Below are 20,259 nucleotides of genomic sequence, written 5' to 3'. Positions count from 1 at the left end.
TTTCCATTTCCAGCCTTAAGTTTAAGTATTTTGTGGCACATAGGCCGTCACCCCCCGCTGGAGTCTTGATCGGTAAATCGCTGGAGTTCTGCCGTTTGCGACAATCCCGCTGTCGTCCGCATAAAGTTCCAGACTGCACCTTCCCGGTAGTTCTGGGATGTCTGACATGTAGATGTTGTACAGGATTGGGCCTAGCAAGCTTCCTTGGGGAACGCCGGCCAGGACAGCTTGAGTTCAGAATAACTTTGCAGATGTACTGCGGGATACCGGCCTGCACCAGTTTATGGACCAAACCGTCATGCCAAACGTTATCGAAGGCTTTTTATACATCGAGGAGCACCATGGCGGTGTTGTTTGAGAGCGCTTTGTTACGGTGAATGATGTTTTCCACTTTGACCAATTGGTGGACGATGGAGTGTCCTTTCCGGAAGCCGAATTGTTCCGGGTGCTCCTCGATGTACGCCGTTAGGCGCTGTAGGATTAGCCTTTCGAAAAGCTTGCTGGTCGAGGACAGCAGCGTAATTGGTCGGTAGCTTGTGGAAGCGATCGGGTCCTTGCCAGGTTTCAAAACTTGGATTACCTTCCCAACTTTCCACCTATCCGGGAAGTAGCTCAGCTCGAGGCACCTGGTGAAAATCTTCGACAAAAGGCGGAAAGCTCTGCCAGACAGATTCTTCAGCACCAGGTTAACGATTCCGTCATTACCCGGGGCCTTCATGGTTTTGCCACGGCGCGCCGCAGTCTGGACTTCCTCCTCTGTTATCGGGACCAGGGCCGGATCTGGGCCTGTGTGTTCCTCAAGCTGATCCACTGAGCTACGGACTGCGTCTTCGTGGGGACTTACCACTGTCGATCCGATGTTGTGGGCATCCACGAGCTTGCTGGCGATGACGTTAGCTTTTTCCAACGGGGACACCAGGATTTCGTCGGAGTTGTTTCGAAGAGGGGGCACCGCTTGAGGTCTTTTCTTCAGATCTTTGGCCACTTTCCAGAATGGCCTGGAGTGGTCGTCCATCTGTTGAATGCTGGCTGCAAATTCGTTGTTCTGGATAGTTGTCATCCTGTCCCCAATCAGTTTACTTATTGAGGAGGGAGACTTGTTGCTTTTCCCGGGGGCATCCCGACCCGAGCAGGAGGAAATAGCTGAAGAATAACAAATTCAGGTATGGAAAACCGAATACCTACAACCTGAATTAGGTATTATGTAGCCCTGCATGAGAGGTAAAATACCTAAAACAATAACTGGTGTGTATTCTGTGCATAACGCGTGAATAATGACATGAGGTATGGCAATACCTAAATAACAGTGAAGAGAATTGTCAGACAAAAGAGGCACAAAACAAGCAACAAAGAAGGTGTGACGATTACTCTTTATCCCTACTGGTAACAGATAATGACATGATCTCGAAATTTTTGTTGCGGACAAAACGGAAGCTGAATTTGTTGCGTACTTTTCAGCTCGTGAATAATCAATTATTGCTAACCCAAAGTCGAAACTGTTTGATGATAGAGCATCACCAGAGTTGCAGTGTTTACCGACTCGAAGTTACCGTTCGAAAATCGCAATGCAAGGCTTAAAAATCTCTAAACTCGTGGTGTACGATGTTAATCCCATTATTTTCAAGTTGGGACAAAGTTATGTCGCATGGGTATGTTTGTCGCAACAAATACAGGTTGCGACATTGTCATTATTGTTGCGCGATGGTTGAATTTTGATTCACTGCTAAATAATAATCGGTGATTTTTCCAAACAAATAGCAATTTTTCCATAATTGAATAATACCTCAACTGCCCATATTCGCATAGGTGACGTAAACGCCACATATGTCAAAATCCACTTTTTTAGCTTAACATATCCTACACCATGTATTGTATAGCATATGCTCCAATTATTAAAAAAAATGTGTTTGTTCTAAAACATGTGAGTATATTGAAAAGAACGTCTTGACGTAACCACCATGTGGTCGCAATACTGACGTCTGTGTACATGAAAACTAAAATCTCCCCATAAAACGTGATTGAACATAATTTATTGAGATAATTTATTGACATAAACATAATTTATATTTGAGATATCTAATTATTTGATTTCAGATGCCTGAAAATCATTTTCAATATCAACAACTTTCTTAGTGAATATTATCAATTATGTTTAATACTTATTATGGATTCAATGTAGATACTGAAACATTTATGATGCTTTGACAACAACATGCGAATAATTTAACAAATTGATACTTGATAGCCTACAACTCGTAATGGTGAGTCTACGCTGATTGCAGTAATCGTTTCCACTGGTCTTAGTCCTGGAGCAATCGCTTCCAGTCGCCCTGAGATTTTGGAACCCCTTAGGGCAGCAAAATGCAGTTGAGGAAGACCTAAAAGGCCAACGTGCGCGCCCTACCACGAAGCCAACGGCTTCTTCCTGGTTCTCTGCTAATATGGTATAAGTTTGTCATTTCTCTGGCATACGAGCTACGTACCCAGCCCACCGCAGCCTGCCGTGTTTTATCCGCTTCATTATACATCAGTTACCCGATTTAGTCAGCCTGTTTCGGGGATACATTTTTTGTTCTCCTTTAATATCTAAATAGATTTTCAAGCAGTAGTTTAGTGATGAACATGATTGAATTGGTTAAAGTTTGACCGTAAGTTAATGAGAGCAAACAGTTTGTGGGGCTGACAAAATTGGATTCATACTGTATCGATTTATTTACATACTTGGTACAATTCGTAGTTCATGCAACGCCGCCATATGCCGTGATCCTGGTTAGCAGCGAGTATTGTTCGCAATTAACGTGCTTACTTTAAATTACTCTTAAATGGGTGTTTGTCAAATCTCCTAAGTATAGAATCCAAACACCTCATGTATGAACAGTTATATTTTTTGTATGGATGGTTATGGTAGATCTCTATCGCTTCCTCTGAATTACGACGTAAACTCCTCAAACCCCCTTTCAGCTACTTAGTGCTTGAAGCAAACTCATTGAAACCCGAAACGTGAGTTTTTGTGGCACCTCATTGATTAATGAAATAGTAAACTCATGGTTAGCCACGAGTAAAATCATTCCACAGCAAAACTATAATAAGTTTTACGTTTTGTTTTAAAACCATCATTGAACCAATACTACTGAACTGTTGTGGCTTTTCAGTCTAACAAAAGTGAAACGGTCAGGAGTTTGGCATAGCCGTTTAAATCCTGTTAGACTGAGAAAGCCACAACGGTTCAACAGTTCTTCCCAGTCGTAAATATCCTCCAAAACTTAGATAAATTCAATCCATATCTATCTGATTAGGCGTTGGGTGTATGAGCTTTTGATGTTTACTTATTTAATTGTAAAAACTAAGTGTAGAGGAATAGTACAAGGTTATTAACATGAAATTAGTTTCGTAACATTTCGTAATTTGTCGAATATGAGAAAAAATAAATGAGGCCCGCGGGTGACACTTAATGTTTCAGTTTATCAAGTAAATCTCAAAAAATTGTAAATATTACTAAGGTATTTCTCAATAAATAGTTACGTACAACACCATATTTTGGATAAGGCTTAAAATAACCTTTTCAACATAGACTGCCTTAATTGCAAGGTGCATTGGAAGAAGCTGTTAGGATCCATCGCAGAGCTTGGGGATTAATGTTAATTCCGGTATTTTGCACACATTAAACGAAATAAGAAATCATTGAAAAACAGTTGGTCCGGTCTGATTTAAAGCCGACCAACTGTGAATTTTACTACGATGCCCACGCTTTATGGTACGCTCGACCGCACTATCAGATAGTTCACATTTTCAGAATGTGACGTGTTAGCCTTTTTTCTGAAACCACGGTTAGTACATCTTCTTTCGAGTCGGGACTGCTGCGTATCAACAAAGAATGTATTTAACGCACGAATACGGACATTCTGCCGGAGACCCGGGTTTGATTCCCGTTCCAGTTGGGACATTTTTTCGACTCCCTGGGCATGGTGTATCATTGCACTTGCCTTACAATATACGAATGCATGCAATGGCAATGTGGAAGTGCTCAAAGAACACTAAGTTGAAGCGAGGCAGGCCAAGTCTCAGTGGGGACGTAGAGCCATATAGAAGAAGAAGAAGAAGACGGACATTCCGGAAAAAAATCTAACACGTGTTCAGAAATCGGGAACCGTAATAGCTAACATAACGGTCATAGCAATCTGGTTGTTACGTCAACTTATCTGTGTAATCATTCATCGAAACGACTGAATGGTCGCATAAACTGACGTACACGTTTTAAATATTGAAAAAATACATGAAACATCTTAAAATCATTGCGGCTCACTTTTTGTAGCTGTAATCCACGAAACTGACAGATTATTTCATTCAAATAGTCGGTGCATATGTGAATCTGGCAAAAATCTATAAAATCGTGTTTTCCCATCAGAGCAGACGTTGGTGGTTACATCGACTATGCGAATATGGGCAGTCAAGTAGTCCTCAAACCCAAACAAATAACTCGTTGAGGTATTGTATCAATACCTACAAAATACCAAAATAAGTTTTTTTCAGTACCTGGATAACCGATCAATACCTTGTCTTGGTATGATACCTGACATTGGTATTTTCCAGTTATGTGGCAGTTATTCATTCCTGCTCGGGGAGCGCTGGAATTTTCGCCGAACCGTGTTCCGTTGCTGGATCAATTGGCGAGTGTGTTGATCGATCTTGACAAATTTCCTCCTCACCGGAACCTGGCGAATGCAGGCTTCTTCAGCGGCGCGAACGTTTTCTTCAAATGCAGCCAGCTGGTCGTCGATCGCACCAGTGGTTGACAGATCGGGGTTTTCGGGGATGGCAGAGTCGACCATGCGCCTGAGGGCCACCCAATTCACCCGATGGTAGTCTCGAGTCACCGCCGGGGAAGCTGGGGTGGGCTTACAGTCGAGCTTACACACCACCGGGTAGTAGTCCGAGCTCAGATCGTGATAAATGACTGGTTTGGACAGCGGTACCGACAGGTACACATCTAGGGTTGATGTTCTTCCAGCTGGCGAGAGAAACGTTGGATCATCTGGGAAGTGAATGGCACAGGCTCCTGTGCTGAGATGTTCTGCCAGGAGGAGGCCGGTCTTGTTGGAGATGCGGTTTCGCCAGAGGGTATGGCGAGCGTTGAGGTCACCAGCTATCACATATCCGGAACCATTGTTGAGCTTCTTCAGATCTTCGGAGAACAGCTTTGAGGAGCCGTTGCTGTCGACGCATTACCATGGTGCGTAGACGGCGTAGAAGGAAATGTCTCCCTGAGAGGTATGGATTTGGATTCCGATGACTTCGATGATGCTAGTTTCCGGGTGGGGGAGGAACTTGTAGCGGATGCCCTGTTTGACGATGACAGCCACACCACCGCCGCTGGAGTCTGGGCGATTCAGGCGCACCATGGTAGTATATTTTGGGATGGAGAAATTCACTTTTGGACTGAGCCGGGTCTCGGTGATGACTCCTACGTCGATGTCGTGCTGGGCCAGGAAAGTGCCCAATTCAATCTTTTTCGCCCTTACAGAGCGAGCGTTCCAATTGGCGCCAATTTAATGCTGCGGGGCTCAGTTGACCCCATAGTAGCAAATCATGACGTCGACTTGCTCCGCCCTAGTTTTGCATTGCTTTAGCCTGGCACTAAACGCAGTAAAGATGGCCCAGCACTCGGCCGAGGAGAAGAGCGGCTTGCTGGTTTCCTCCGGCGAGGGATCCGACGGTGGTGGTGGTGTGAGCGTATTTGTCGCCGCTCTGAGGCGACTTTTTTTCTCAAACATATAGGGGGAGGGGGGTTGATCTGCTCAACAGACATCTGAACAGGAAGGTCCAGGTAGTGTGGGGATAAAGCCGTCTTCTACAACAAAAGTAAAAGCCAGGACTACTCTCTGCTCGACCAACTAAACACATTCGTAGTCTTGCTTTGGGGAGTCCACCATGGTTGCTGGTACTTATCCAGTTTCCCGAGTATCTCAGGTCACTCTCTTTGCCTTCGGAAGGCGGGCTAGGTCAACCACTATGTCTGCGCCCAACTCTTCTGCAAGCACCAAGAACTGATCCCGCATAACCCTTTCGTGACGAACCAGCACAAATGTGCTATTGAGCGGTAGAAGTTTTGCATTTTTTTTTTATTTGTTCAGGCTGTGGTTTATGTAATGTAAACTGTTTCAATAATTCAGTCATTACTTATACTCGCATACTTGCACACGTTAAAAAAACGTATTCCGCCGTTTTGTCTAAACCAGCACGAACCGGAAATTCGGGAGAACCCGCAGGATGGATACGTTATAGATACTGTCGGAAGCAACCATATCCCGAAAGAACCTGAGTCAGCTGGAATGTTACTTCCTTATGGCACCTGTTGGCCCAACTATTTACCCTCGGGATCAATCTGTGGGTCCACCTTCCTTTGGTGGAACTGTCCCACGCGCGCTACCATTTGACCATCCTACGTAAGCCTCTTGTGCCGCGCATTCCACAGCACTCTATGTCTTCCCTGATAAGGATACCGAGAGCGCATCATGTGACAGCAAAGCTGACGATCTGCACTCTCACAGCGAACGCTAACATCAAAACCCCTCGTACATGATATTCCATAACACCGGACCCAGGTTGGAACCTTGCGGGACTCCTGAGGTTTATGGGAAAGCACTTCTGACCCACCTCTGTGAACATTCTATTCGCGGGTCCTGGTCGACGCTGTTCGGTGGGCATATGGTCAACGCAACTAGCCTTAGGGGCAGTCCAATATACCACGTGGTCATTTTTTTTGGGACTTCTCAACCCCCCCCCCCCCCCCCCCCCGCGTGGTCATTAGTCCATACAACATTTTTTTTTTTCGTCCATACAAAATGATCATTGGCCGAACCCCCCCCTCATGACCACGTGGTTTATGGACAGCCCCTTATACACAGCGACTGACAGCTGGTGGCCATGACCAGAAAAGAAGAAGAAAAAATCTATTTAGGCAGCCCCAATTGTTCACCTACAGTTATCCAGTGGAAAATAATAAATAATAAAAAAAATATAGTAATCATAAGACAAGGATTCCTATCCATCCATCAAGCATTTCAAAATTGAAAGAAATAGTCGAACGCTGAAACAAAAAGAAATTTTTTTTTCTGCAAATTGTCACCCAACATCAAGTATTTATAGCATGTGTTTCTTGTGTTTCGTTGTGGTTACAAAGCTTATATCGAAACATGAAAACTACTCTCCTCTTGCAATCGTAAATTAGTATGGTAATCTGGCGTATCAAACTTCGATGTCCATCCGACTGTTGTAGGTACGGTCGACGGGTGCCGTCGAACATGGTGATATTGATTTATTTATCGTGATTCGTTTTATTTATATTTGCCGTTGCCGTGATTACCGGTGTTCGTTCGCTACCCTTACTGCCTGCTGCCACCGTAGGAATTCACGATTCACGACATCTTGATTCAAGGGTTTCCCAAGCGCCAGCCGACCGTCGCCACCATGTAACCAATGCATTGGGTATGAATGACGACGACCGACTAGCGGCAACCGTGTGGTGAGGATTTGACGAGAAAACGTTTGTTGGCTTTGGATATTTCACCCGGTGGCACGTCCGAAAGTAATTTAAGGGATCTTAACGGATGGATTTGTACACGGTGTGGCAATAGGTGGTGGTATGGAAGAAAAAAAAGGCGAAATTCCTTTCATGCACTTTTAAATGGCTTTCTCGATTTTATATGATGCGCATTTGGAAATATTCTTTTATCTTAGCCACTATTCCTATCGACAACCGGGGGTCGATCACATATCAGCCGAGGTGCTCAAAGCTGACCTCGTAGTATCTGCATAACTGCTGCATCAATAATTCTGCAGCATGTGGGAAACCGCGACATATCCGGTCGACTGGATGCAAGTAAGACGCCTTGCATCCAGTCGACCGGATATGTCGCGGTTTCCCATATGCTAAAGGTGCCTAAAAAGGGTGGCCTGATTGTATGCGATAATTGGCGGGGGTTCATGTTGCTGTTTATCGTACTCAAAGTCCTTTACAAAGTGATCCTTAATCGGATACATGAGAAGATTGGCGCAACTCTCCGGCGGCAGCAAGCAGGATGCCATGCCGGACGATCCTGTGTGGACCATATTGTCACGCTCCGTATCATCTTGGAGCAAATTAATGCATTCCAAAAATCTCTCTACCTAGTGTTCATTGATTACGAAAAAGCATTCGACCGTCTCAATCACGAAAACATGTGGGGAGCCCTCAGGCCATGGAAAAATTATAGGTCTCATTGAAGCACAGTACAAAGCATGTTCGTGCAGAGTACTGCACAACGGTGTCTTGTGCTATCCCGTCCGGGTCGTTGCTGGAGTGAGGCAAGGATGTATGTACACAAACTAGCACCGCTACTGTTCCCCATCGTAATCGACGAGATTCTGGTAGGTGCGTTTGATCGTGAACCAAATCGTGGATTGTTGTGGCAGCCCGTAAATGACTTCGAACTGGCTGATGACGTTGCTCTCCTAGCTCAACGTCCCTCTGATATGCAGAGTAAGCTCGATGATCTTGCTGATCGCTCCTCGGCGGCAGGTCCTACCATCAACGTCAACGAGACCAAATCGTTGGATGTAAACACGGTCAACCCTTCCAGCTTTACGAAAGCTGGACAAGCAGTGCAGAATGTAGAAATTCTCTAATATCTTGGTAGCCAAATGGTGGCTGATGGTGGCACCAAGAACGGCATAAGTGCACGGATCAGAAAGGCGAGAGCAGCCTTTGCGTGTTTAAGAAATGTATGTAAGAACAACCAGATTAGTCGTGGTACTAAAATCCGACTTTTCAATTCGAACGTGAAATGTGTGCTACAGTGCGCCAGTAAAACTTGGCGTGAATCAGTGGAGAACACTCAATGACTGCAGGTCTTCATCAATAGATACCTGTGGTATATAGTTCGTAACTAGCGGCCTCCCATTTGGATCTCCAACGTGGAGCTCCATCGTTGATGTCATCGAAAGCCGATAGCGACATAAACTCGGGAGCGAAAGTGGAAGGGGGTCGACCATACTCTACGCAGGGGCGGGAACGAATTTAAGCCTCAAATTGGAACCCAGCAGGAAATTTCAGCAGAGGAAGACCCAATGGGTCATGATGGCGTAGCCTCAACAAGGAAATTGAGGAAGTCATCACAAATTTGATCAGGCCACAGGTCAAGGCGATGACTGGCAATTGCCCAGAATGCAGATCTTTCAATTCGGTCTTCTGCACAACCATGGGTGATCAGGACTGAAATTAAGTATGTAAGGCCCAAGTTCTGAACGGATTTCCGAAAGTTGGTCTTGAAAGAATATATTGCAGAGGCTTCTGGAATGTTCAGATATGCTTGCATAAATGATTGGACGAAGGAGCAATAGGTTTGGAAGCGGCAAAGCCTGGTCCTATTACCAAATGTTGGGAAACCACTCGTAGACCCGTCGGCATGTGGACCAAAATGCTTACTCGACATGGCGAGGAAGATGCTCGAGAAGTTTATCCTCAACAAACTGTTGAGGAACACTAGGGGTGTAGATAGTCTCTCGAGTAACCAGTTCAGCTTATGAAAGGAAAGGTCAACCGTAGACGCTCTCCAGCGCAAGAAGAAGGAGACTCATTACTGTACAGTAGTCACTCTGGATGTAAGGAACTCATTCAATAGTGCCAGTTAAACGGCTATTGTCAAACGTCACCGCAAATTATGAAATTTACGCGTCTTGGGAAACCTGGTTACTTATACAAGATTCTACTAGGTAAGATCCGAATTCGTGGATGGTAAAAAAGCTCCCGGCAAGGGCTGGGGTAGATGGAGGCTCCACGTGGGCAAGTCCATCTGTGTGCTGATAGCTCCTTAATCTTCTTGATACTTGCAGAGTAGTTTAAAGCAGGCGTGATGTCCACTTTCCGAAGACAAAGGGCCACCTGGGAAGCTCTTAATGCACCAGCACATTAGCTTGGTGTCCTTCTAAAAGAACAAGTCTTCGATGTGCGTTGTTGCAGAGCCACGTAGCTAACCTTGAGAGCGTGATATGCACTAGCCCCTATCTGAAACCAGGGATCATATATTCGCCTCTTTCCATTCATATTCACTACACCCTACAACCTCCATTTAGGTAATGAGTCGGGACTGCTCAAACAGTATGTTTCTTAAATGGATTCATTACCTAGGTAAATGGGTTGAGTTCATTACCTAAATGAATTTCAAAATTGCAAAGAAGTTTGAGAAGATCAAGTGGCTTGCAGATGCAAAGGGGACGGGGTGAAGGCTTTCAGATGTTAAGGAGGAATGGTCAGAAGGATTTCAAGGGAGTTTTAGAGGAGGGTAGGGGGAAGTGGTTAGATGCGTTTCTGGGTATTTCAGGGCGTTTCAGGAGGTTTTTAAGGAGCTTCATATGCTCTCAGGTGAACTTCACGGGAGTTTCAGCGGCGTTCCAAAGCGTTTCAAGGCGTTTCACGAGGTTTCAGAGGTATTTTAGGAGACTTCAGAGGCTTTTAGGTGCGTTTGACATGGATTCCATTTGTGTTTCAAAGGTGTTTCAAAGCGTTTCAGGAGGTTTCAGAGAGGTTTTGTTGTGCTTCAGAAACTCTCAGGTGAGTTTCACGGAGGTTTCATGGGGGTTTCAAAACCGTTTCAGAGCGTTTCAATTTGTTTCAATGCGTGTCAGGCCATTTCATGGCATTTCAAGAGGTTTTTTTTCCAAACGGTTTATTTATTTAGGCTCATTTGTTTAATATAAAACTTTACGGAGCCGAAAATCAAAACAAATATAATGTTATTCTAAGAAAGTTCAATTACAATACATTCTAATAAAAAACTCTACGAACACATTTCTTTTTCGGACGCGACCCTAAGCCAGAACTGGAACCGGATGCGGCGAACTGAGCTCTACGCTGGCTAGCATTCGGGTTTGTCATTGCATCCTTGATCGCTCTGGCTACCTCCTCTAGCTTCTCAATGCTTTCTTTACGCCGTTTTTCCTTTTCCAAGTCCGCTCTTCTCTCGCAACTGTTCGACGATCTTTGCTAGACTTCAAACGTGTCCGAGATGTGGCCGTTGTCGTCCAACACTTCAATTATATCATCCTCCCATTCTTCCGATGCTTCTTGTTCCACTGATCCGCACGCTTCTCCGGACACAACTGCAGCGTATGAGCTGGCTTTCGCTTCCTCCCTCTGTTCGTTCTTCTGGTTCTTCCGAGTTTGCCGTTGGGGGCAGGTGTCTTTCCGGTGACCCATGGCTCGGCACAGAAAACACGTGTTTTTCAAGCCGTTGTAAAAAATTCTTCCTTTCCACTTCCCGATGACGGTTGCTGGTGGTATATCTTTTTTAACATCAATATACACACCACGCACACCATTGTACAGGCGGCCGAGACCCAATTCCCCCGGAAACCTTTCCCGAACAATCCGTTCGATTTTTCCGAACTCTCCGATTACGAGAGATAACTGTTCATCGGTTAGTTCCGGCGGTAAATCGAACACCCGCTCGTGCTTCACGTTGGTACCTGCGACACACATTCGCACATTTATAGCTTGTCCATCATCATATACGAATTTAACCGGCTCCGTATTTTTCTGCAACGATTGCAGCATTGCTTCCAGCGATGTAAACTTGATATATAACGAACGATCATGGGCCGTCTTATACACCGTGTCCATCACCGTAAGATCCACATTGAGTTGCTTCAGGAAGCTGGCGATATCCGTCCAGGGCGGGCGCGGGCTGCCCACCGGGAAACGAAATTGTGCGGTGTTGATAACATCACACATTTCGATAATTTATTTGCTGCTGACTATTCCGGATGACGACGCACAGTAAGCGTATGAAGGCACGGTGAACGACCGTGTAACAAAGAACTCTTGCAAGCTACTGCGGGCAGCACAAAGCTGGTAAAAAAGAGCCGGGGAGAACGCGTTTGATTCCGTCTGTTCTCGGCGACAGCAGCGATAGAACTGATTTCATTTCAAGAGGATTAAGGCCTTCAGAGGGTCGCATGTGAATTTAACGGAAGTTTAATAGGCTTTTAGAGGCGTTTCAAAAGGGCGTTTCAAAGGGGCTTCAGAGGCTCGCAGGTGAATTTCTCAAAGGTTTAATGGGGGTTTCAGAGGCATTTCAGAGACGTTTCAAAGCGTTTCAAGGCGTTTCAATGCGTTTCAGGGCGTTTTGGGATGTTTCACAGAGTTTTTAGGGGGCTTCAGAGGCTCGCAGATGAATTTCTCGCAGGTTTCACAGGGGTTTCCTAGGCGTGTCAAAGCGTTTCAATGCGTATCAAAGAGTTTCAAAGCATTTCATGAGGATTAAGGGGGCCTCAAAGGCTTATTGGGTTTCATGGGAATTTTGGAGTCGTTTCAAAGCGTTTCAAGGCGTTTCAAGGCGGTTCAGGAGGTTTCAGAGTGGTTTCAAGGGGTTCAGGGGCACTCAGGTAAATTTCATGAAGATTTCATGAGGGTTCTAGAGGCGTTTCAAAGCGTTTTAAGACAACTTAATGGTCTCAGGGGAATATAGAAGCCCATTTAACTTTTCCTCTATTGCGTAAATATTTAAGAGACAACTAAATACATTAGTAGATTCGATGACCTATACTCAAGGAACTTCTTGAAGATCATCAAACTGACATTGCATTGAACTCACCACTTGATAGCACATTGCTACATGCGGCCGTGTAAGCATTAATTTCATTCATAATGCTCCAATAGATCACTGATTACAGTTGTAGATCAGATGGATATAACTCCAGGGAGATATCGGATACTCCTATACTATCACAGAATCCACCACTTGATAAAACATAGATGCCTGGGGCTGTGTGAATATTAACCTCATTTTTAATGCTCTTAGATACAACTAGTAGCCCTTGAAGTTTCGATGACCTATACTCGAGGGAGTTCTTGGGTACCCTTAAAGATTCTTCGGACTAAAAACTTTATAGATCATAATTACCTGAGGTTGTGTGAGTATGAACCTAAGTCATAAATCTCTTAGAGACAACCAAATACGTTAGTAGATCCGATGACCTATACTCAAGGAAGTTCATGGAGATCCTCAAACTGACATCGAACTCACCATTTGACAGCACATAGGTACATGAGGCTATGCAAGCAGAAATTTCATTCATAATGCTCCAATAGATCACAGATTACGCTTGTAGATCAGATGGCCTAAGCTCCAGGGAGTTCTCCGATACTCTTAAAATTTTAACCCATAAACACTCCGTAAATGTCCTTTAACTCTTAATTCTGCTTTTTTTTTCGTAAACCAACTTTATCAGTAATCTTCAGTACTCCAACTGTTCTGAACACAATCAAATTCCATTTAGATAACATAACACTAAATAGATTTTACCTAAATGGGTCCTACCTAAATGGAGGTTTTATGTATATTGCTGAAGCAAGGCGAAAAGATGCAACGAGTTGTCCTGAAAGTTCCTGTACCTACCATGAATCCAGCCTGTCATCCTCAGCATGGTCATGCTGAAAACCCACGCCTTTACAGTTGCGGCTATAGAGGCCCAATCTTCGAAAATAAGTTCAATGAAATGAAAAACAACCGAGTGTTATAAGAGCGGAGAATGAGCGACGGTATTTAATAGAAAACCTGACAGTACTAGGGATTAATACATAAAAGTAAATTTTGTTTCTCAATAGTCCAAAAATCGTCATCGATACAAACAAAAGCAATGTTCTACTACCAAAAAAGGTTAAGAATTTCTCCACCGCATCCGCTTTTACGTAAAACATGAACGATTCCGACTTGAGCCGAGCGATACGCCCGTTAAACATGCTAAATAAAAATACGCGCCATAAAAGTGAAATAAAATCCAATGATCGAAAATAAAATCAAACGCGCCTACCATTTTGAGGTGTAGAAACGCGTACCTAATGCCATTCAAGTAGGATGGGTCGGCGCGACGAGAAAACGGAATTTTATTCACTCCTCCGCCGCTTCTCAAGGGGTGATTTGGACTACCCACGACGCAGTCACCAAGCAGAGGGCAATCGAGAGCGTTCAAATTGTGCCGTTGCTTGGTTGGTAAGGAAATGTAAAAGGAAACGCGTGGGAAATGTTTTCATTTCGTGGATATGTGCGAGGCAGAAGAAAAGCAACGGAAGAAATAGGATGTTCCGGATCCATTGCACTGCACTGCTGGCTGACCGGGTGGCTGGCGCGGAGAGGTAATGATCCTGTCTGGAACGCTACTTAACGATTACGGCTAAATCCGATTGGATCTCGCGTGCTTTGATGGTTTGACCAGTGGATGGACCATTGCCGATAGATATTGCTTCGCTGGCAGAACAGCCGGTTGATGACGGGCAAAATTGCATTAGTTTTGATGGGGAAATGTTTCATTTGGGATGTAAGTTAATGCTGATTGAAATCGATGTACCATACTGCTCGGATCTAGTTCTTCGGGAATGTGTATCAAATCACTTCTGATACATACGACAGTCGAGGAACACAACGCTTACACCAATTTGTAGGTTTGAGAATAAACTGAATCAACTCAAATTTACAAACTTATCATTTTCTCATAACGGGCTTCATGAGTGATGAATTACACACTTACCGGGACACTTCAAAACAACAATTGTAATATGTAATCAACAAATGGAGTTAAGATCCATACCTGGAAGAAAAATAAAAGACACACATCAGACATAGTTTGAGAAACTTATGGTTTTAATTGTTTTGCAGAATATAAGATTGTTAAAAATACAAGGCCATTCTAATGAAATATACATAAAGATGGGGTCTCCAGTTAGCCTTACGGATAAGGCTTCGGATCGCCAATCCGGAGACAGAGGCACAGTGGCGGGCCTCCATACAAAAGTCGGACAAAACCTCAAATATTAACTTAAATTGCTAAAATTCACAGGTTATGATAATTTTAGTTCCCTAAACCTATTTGTGATATGGAACTTATCATATATATTGATTTTACTGTATGAGGGTGGTTCAAAATTTTGAAATCTGCTGTTTATGGAAAGCATGTAAAAATAATCGATAATAAGCTATCACGATGTGCTTTCTGAACGTAGGTTTTGATTAACCTTTTAATTTGGGGGTTCTTAAATCATGTATTGGTATTGAAATAAACTATAATTGCGTATTTGTTGCTGTTAGGGTGATCCAAAATCTGCAAAACTACATAAATCATTAGAAAAAATCGTTTACCTACGTTTTCTTTCAATGGATCAATTCAGATACATACCAATGTTGGCTGACAAGACGTGGTCTATTCTCAGGGACTGCCCATAGACCACGTGACATTTTACGGTGGGTGCACGGAGGTGTGTTAATTCAATCGTTATGGGGTCAGATATTCTAATATAGTGAACTGCGTAAAATTTGAACTGCTTTTTATCAATCTCGTTTCTACAACTTCGATCGAGGTACATCGATCCCTGCTATCACTTGTCGAAGCAATCTAAACCACCCTATCTATAAAGAATTGGCAATTCATATTCGAAATATTGAAGGGAGTTTTTGATAAACGATCATCAGAGATCGATAATCATATATATGAACAGTAGAGTTCCAGCAAATATTTTCAAAATCTTAATCACTCTGTGTGTTGTTCAGTAGAAATGTGTTTAACGAAGCTGCATAAATAACATACAATAAAACTTCAAGTTTAAAAACCAATATAAGGGGTTTTACTGAAGAGCGTAAAATGTTCGCTTCATAAAATTGCGATTAAAATATTCAAATATTGCCTTGGTGATCGCGACGTTTACGCAGAAAAATATTTAACGTAGCGTTTAACGCCGTTTAGTGAATTTCTTTTATATTTTATAGATAATTGTTGCTTTAAACTGTAGTGATGTGCGTGTAGAAAATAAACTCGTAGATGTCGACGAATTTGTGTCACTATATATTGAAACTTCGATAGAAGTTCGTGAAGAGATTGCTTCCAAGGTTGTTGAGCAATTCTAACGATTAAGATAAATCGAAGAAACGACCAGTTTAAGAAAATCAATGAGCAATGGTTTGTAGTTATGTGTACATGTTTTTCACGGTTGTTTTTGTCTTTCTTTTATTTTGAAGGTTAAAAGAGTAAGTTGTATCTGGTGAATCAACATGTGGGTAGTGTCTAAGAAAATAAAGGCTTATTCATACTTAGTCATCACTCCTTTCCTCTCCAGCTTACTGTTTTTAACTGGAGCACCCACCTTCTTGTGTTTTTCTGTCAAAATATAAAATAATATTAAAAAAAAAATAATAAAAATGTGAAAGCTGTGGCCATTACATTATCAAACACCCCCCCTTATAATTTTCTGACTTGGTGGAAGTCTCTTACAAGAATGAAAATTACACTAAATTGTTAGTATTCTGAAGTCAATTTGAACTATGTTAAGAGAAAATTTAAACTTTAAACAATATCACTTCCTCTACGACCATGCGGCTCCATTGTGACCTGATAGGCAAAAAAAAATTTTTTTTCGCTCTTAGCGCAAAAATGCGCAAACAGTGACCTATAGAGCCAAAAACTAGGCAAAATTGCACGTCAGATCTGGGATACGGCGTCGTTTTCTGATGTTTCCTAAACAAGTACTAGATCTCTTAAATACGAAGTTTTTCTCCAAAATTTCATAAAAGTCAATATGTTTGCATATTGTAAAAACATAATAATTTTGTGATTGAATTCCAAACAATCCCTGAAATGTAATGGTTATTCATACCCAAAAACACAAACAATATTGTCACATCGTTCAAGTCTTCCTAACTTTTACAACGAACTCATGAAGGAGCTCATAAAATAAAGACAATAAATACTAATATTGTAGAACATAAAACTTCAACTTTGAAAAAATCCACAAGACTCAATTTTCGACCAAATGACCTAAAAATTTGGGGTTTTCTTAGTTGAAGTATCTATAATGGAAGAAAAATATTAGAAAAATAAAATATTGAAGTCGATTTTTGAGGTTTTGTCCGGCTTCCGGCCACTGTGAGAGGGTTCGATTCCCGTTTCGGTTGGGAATTTGAATCTGCTGAAATGTCGAAATTTAACTCTTTTTCGTTTTCTGCAATTTCAATTTCATTATAAGGGTCTTCCCATTTATCCCGTATAAAGAACACCATCTTAAGTGCTTCACACGGTCAGAAAATTCACACAAAACTGAGCTAAAGTGGGACAACTCAAAATTGAGTAAATTTTTTTTCCAGCGCTAGCGCTGGCCCAAGTGCGAAAATCTCATCAGTTTAAGCTGTATAATATTCTTGATGATGTGAAGAATATTATACGGCTTAAATTGGTTGGATTTTTGCACTTGGGCCAGCGCTATCGCTGGAAATGCAATTTACTCATTTTTTGAGCTGTTCCAGTTTAGCTCAGTTTTGTGTGAATCTTACTCATTTTAGAGTAACATTTTCTTAGCGTGCAGTATCAAAACAAGCTACAATGCTCAGGCTGCATGCAGCGCCTACTCAGCTAATGTCCTTAATACAATTTCAAACTTCGAATCCTAAGACAACCGGCAAGAGGTTCTCCCCCTGCCACGTCCCGGGCGGGCTGTGTTGATTCGTGGAATTCCATTCCAATTCAATCTTTCTTAGTCACGCTCAGCCAAGCTCGAGCTGCCGACGGAACGGATCAAGCAGGAAAAGCTACATGCTGGCAATTTAGTTGATCAAATTCTCGCGTGAAACCTCCCTCCAATGTGAATGGTGCCTTTGAAAAAGTGGAGCTGCTAATCCTGGACATGGACTGGCTTTCGGAGCCAAATGGGAAGCGCTGATTTTCGTGCCAGCTCAAGGGCAATTTCACACCACAGCCATCTGTTGGATAACGGAAGCCATACCCAGAAGTGATTATTCCGAGTCGATAAATATTTAGATTTGCTTCTTTTCGCTTCCCTCGCTCTCACTCTCGACTCCGTATGAGTACCGTATGTGTGTTTTGTTTGCTCATTCACGTCTGGTCTCACGTACTTATGTCTCGTCCAGAGATGGAAAAGTTGGAGCACATCAAGAGGCGGTACAAGTTTCATGTTTGATATTCCAATAACGGGTACAGGCAGGAGTGAAAAGCTTGCGAGGCACGAAAACCTACGGAAGATCGGGGAACGTAAGCGCTCTTTTTATTCTTCACATTGGAAACTCAAATTCACAATAAGGAAGAAAAATCGCTCATTAGAAAAACAAACGTGTTTTACTGTCCCACTGTTTGAGCATACGGTTGAGTTTTTATAAGGATGTAGCCAATTTATTTCGTACAGCAGAGACTTCCGTAACCTAAAATGGAGCGTGCAACAAACCGCTGAATTGAGATTCAGCAATTTATTGCCAAAATGACATTTTTTTTGCCATTTCTCGGGATTGGGACGTCCGCCACCCTTTTCCCCAATCATTTGCAATAATTTTGCATTTTTTCGCTCATGCCGAAATAAGAGATATGAAAAGTATCGAAGGAAAAACATATTTTTTGTGTTGGTACACGATGATGAACAATGATATCAATTGTTGGGAATATTAAGAACTAGCGACAAAAAGGGAGAGAGTCAGGAGGTCAAGAATGACTCGAGAAAGGGAAACCAACATTTTGGGATCTCGGCTTTTAATTTATGGCATAAACATTGGGCATGGTTTTCAACATATGTTGAAGCCTTCTCTGCCTGTATTCGGGGTGACGAAATTCAAGTACCTACAGGGTTGTCTTGATGAAATAAACAATTGCCTAGAAATCCGATCGCTAACGACGGGATGCTAGAACTACAGGTTTTTTCTTTCGGGTCGTAAATTATACAAGACTTCACACGCAGAGGATTTTTGCTGATTATGCAACAACCTCAAGCCGATATGGAAATGAAGGGATGATCGTAAAATGGGTTGAGAAGAATGATCTGATTGTTTTTGCAACAAGAAAAAACTTGGAAATGCATAACCTTCCCCGAAAGAGAAAGGTAATCACAGACGACGATCATAATTGGATCGTAAAATTATGTTTATGGACGACCGTCCACGCATCCATGCTTAGAAGGCGTGAAAACTCTAACGCATGAGTGATCGTAAAACTAAGACGGGTGACGAAGAAAAGTAAACACTATAAATTTACGATCGCCCATACCGAATACGAATACGATCGCCGAATAAATTTATGAACGCACCATGAAAAATCAAGTTCGGGGATGATGATGGTTGGTGTGGCCCTTGATGACTCAGCCACTAAGGGAAGAAATTTTGAGATTGAATTCGCGAGTAATTTCGCTCTCCTCAGAATTTTGGTATGATCTCACAGATGTGAGAATGTGGATGGGGGATGCTATGATGCATCGGAGATTTAGCCTTTCTGTATTCTGTTTTGGGGAGAGTTGTTGGGAGGTCCGAATCTCAGAGGTGAGAATAAATTGGCCATTCGATCTGGAGGCTCAATTAATCTTGCAGATGTGAGATGGCGAAATGGGGGGGCATAGGGAAAATTGATCATCCGTGTAGGGGAGAGATTAGAATTGCTCTCACGGATGGGGGAGATGCAAATATTAGAAAGGAGCGTAATTAAAAATCAATTACGCATGGGGGCATTGGGAAATTAATTTCTCTTTGGTATGGGGAGAGTCCTGGAGAATCTTTGATCAGGAGAATAAGAGTTGATGGTTAGGGAGAGGACCCCTATATAAAGGGTTGCAGATCCAAGGATCGGGGGCTGCAACTGCTGGTCTCGTCATATTATTTTTTTTTTTTCCTAGAAGTTTCTGTAGTCAGTTTAGTTTAGGCTGTTAGCAGGTGTTTCAGTTTTCAGTGCATTTAGTCAATGAGTCAGTTAGTCGGGTTTTTCTTGTAAGACATTATTTTTGTTAAAAAGAAGAATAAAGTGGTGTAGTGTTAACAAGTGTTGGTGAATCTATTGAAATGATGACATATCTTTAAGACTGCGAGTTCGAATTACTAAGTATCGGTTGCAATTTTGAAAAGTGAGTGGGGAGGTCGGTTACAGAAACGAGTTCGATTCACAAGAAGCTAAGTTCGGTTACAGTTTACGGCTCGATTCGGTTACAGATGGTGACAGCGAAAAAGAATTTCAGATTTAGATGAAATTTGGTGCGTCATTTCTGATTGGTGCGAAACTGTGCAAATCAAAGAACTGTTACCGTGCAAATCAAACAGTAGTGCAAATGATTAAAACACGTTAGGATGAAGTATCAGAAGAACTCGTAAAGTGAATGAACTCTTTTAGAACAAACTTTTTCAAAAACCGAGAACATTTTTTCCAAACTCTTCAAGTTGGTTTTAACTTTTATTGGTGTGCAAATTTGGAAACTTG

At 42.6% G+C, this 20,259-nt stretch overlaps 1 protein-coding gene across 1 annotated transcript in view; it reads right to left on the bottom strand.

Annotated features, from left to right (window-relative positions):
* The window catches only part of LOC115263783 (neurotrimin), an 866,784-nt gene that overhangs the window by 647,411 nt on the left and 199,114 nt on the right, over nt 1-20,259 (bottom strand). The window lies entirely within an intron of this gene.

This window comes from Aedes albopictus, chromosome 1 (genome assembly GCF_035046485.1).
Source record: "Aedes albopictus strain Foshan chromosome 1, AalbF5, whole genome shotgun sequence".
In the NCBI taxonomy this organism is placed as follows: Eukaryota; Metazoa; Arthropoda; class Insecta; order Diptera; family Culicidae; genus Aedes; species Aedes albopictus.
The sequence above is the reverse complement of the archived record's forward strand: the minus strand, read 5'-3'. Positions and strand labels throughout refer to the sequence as shown.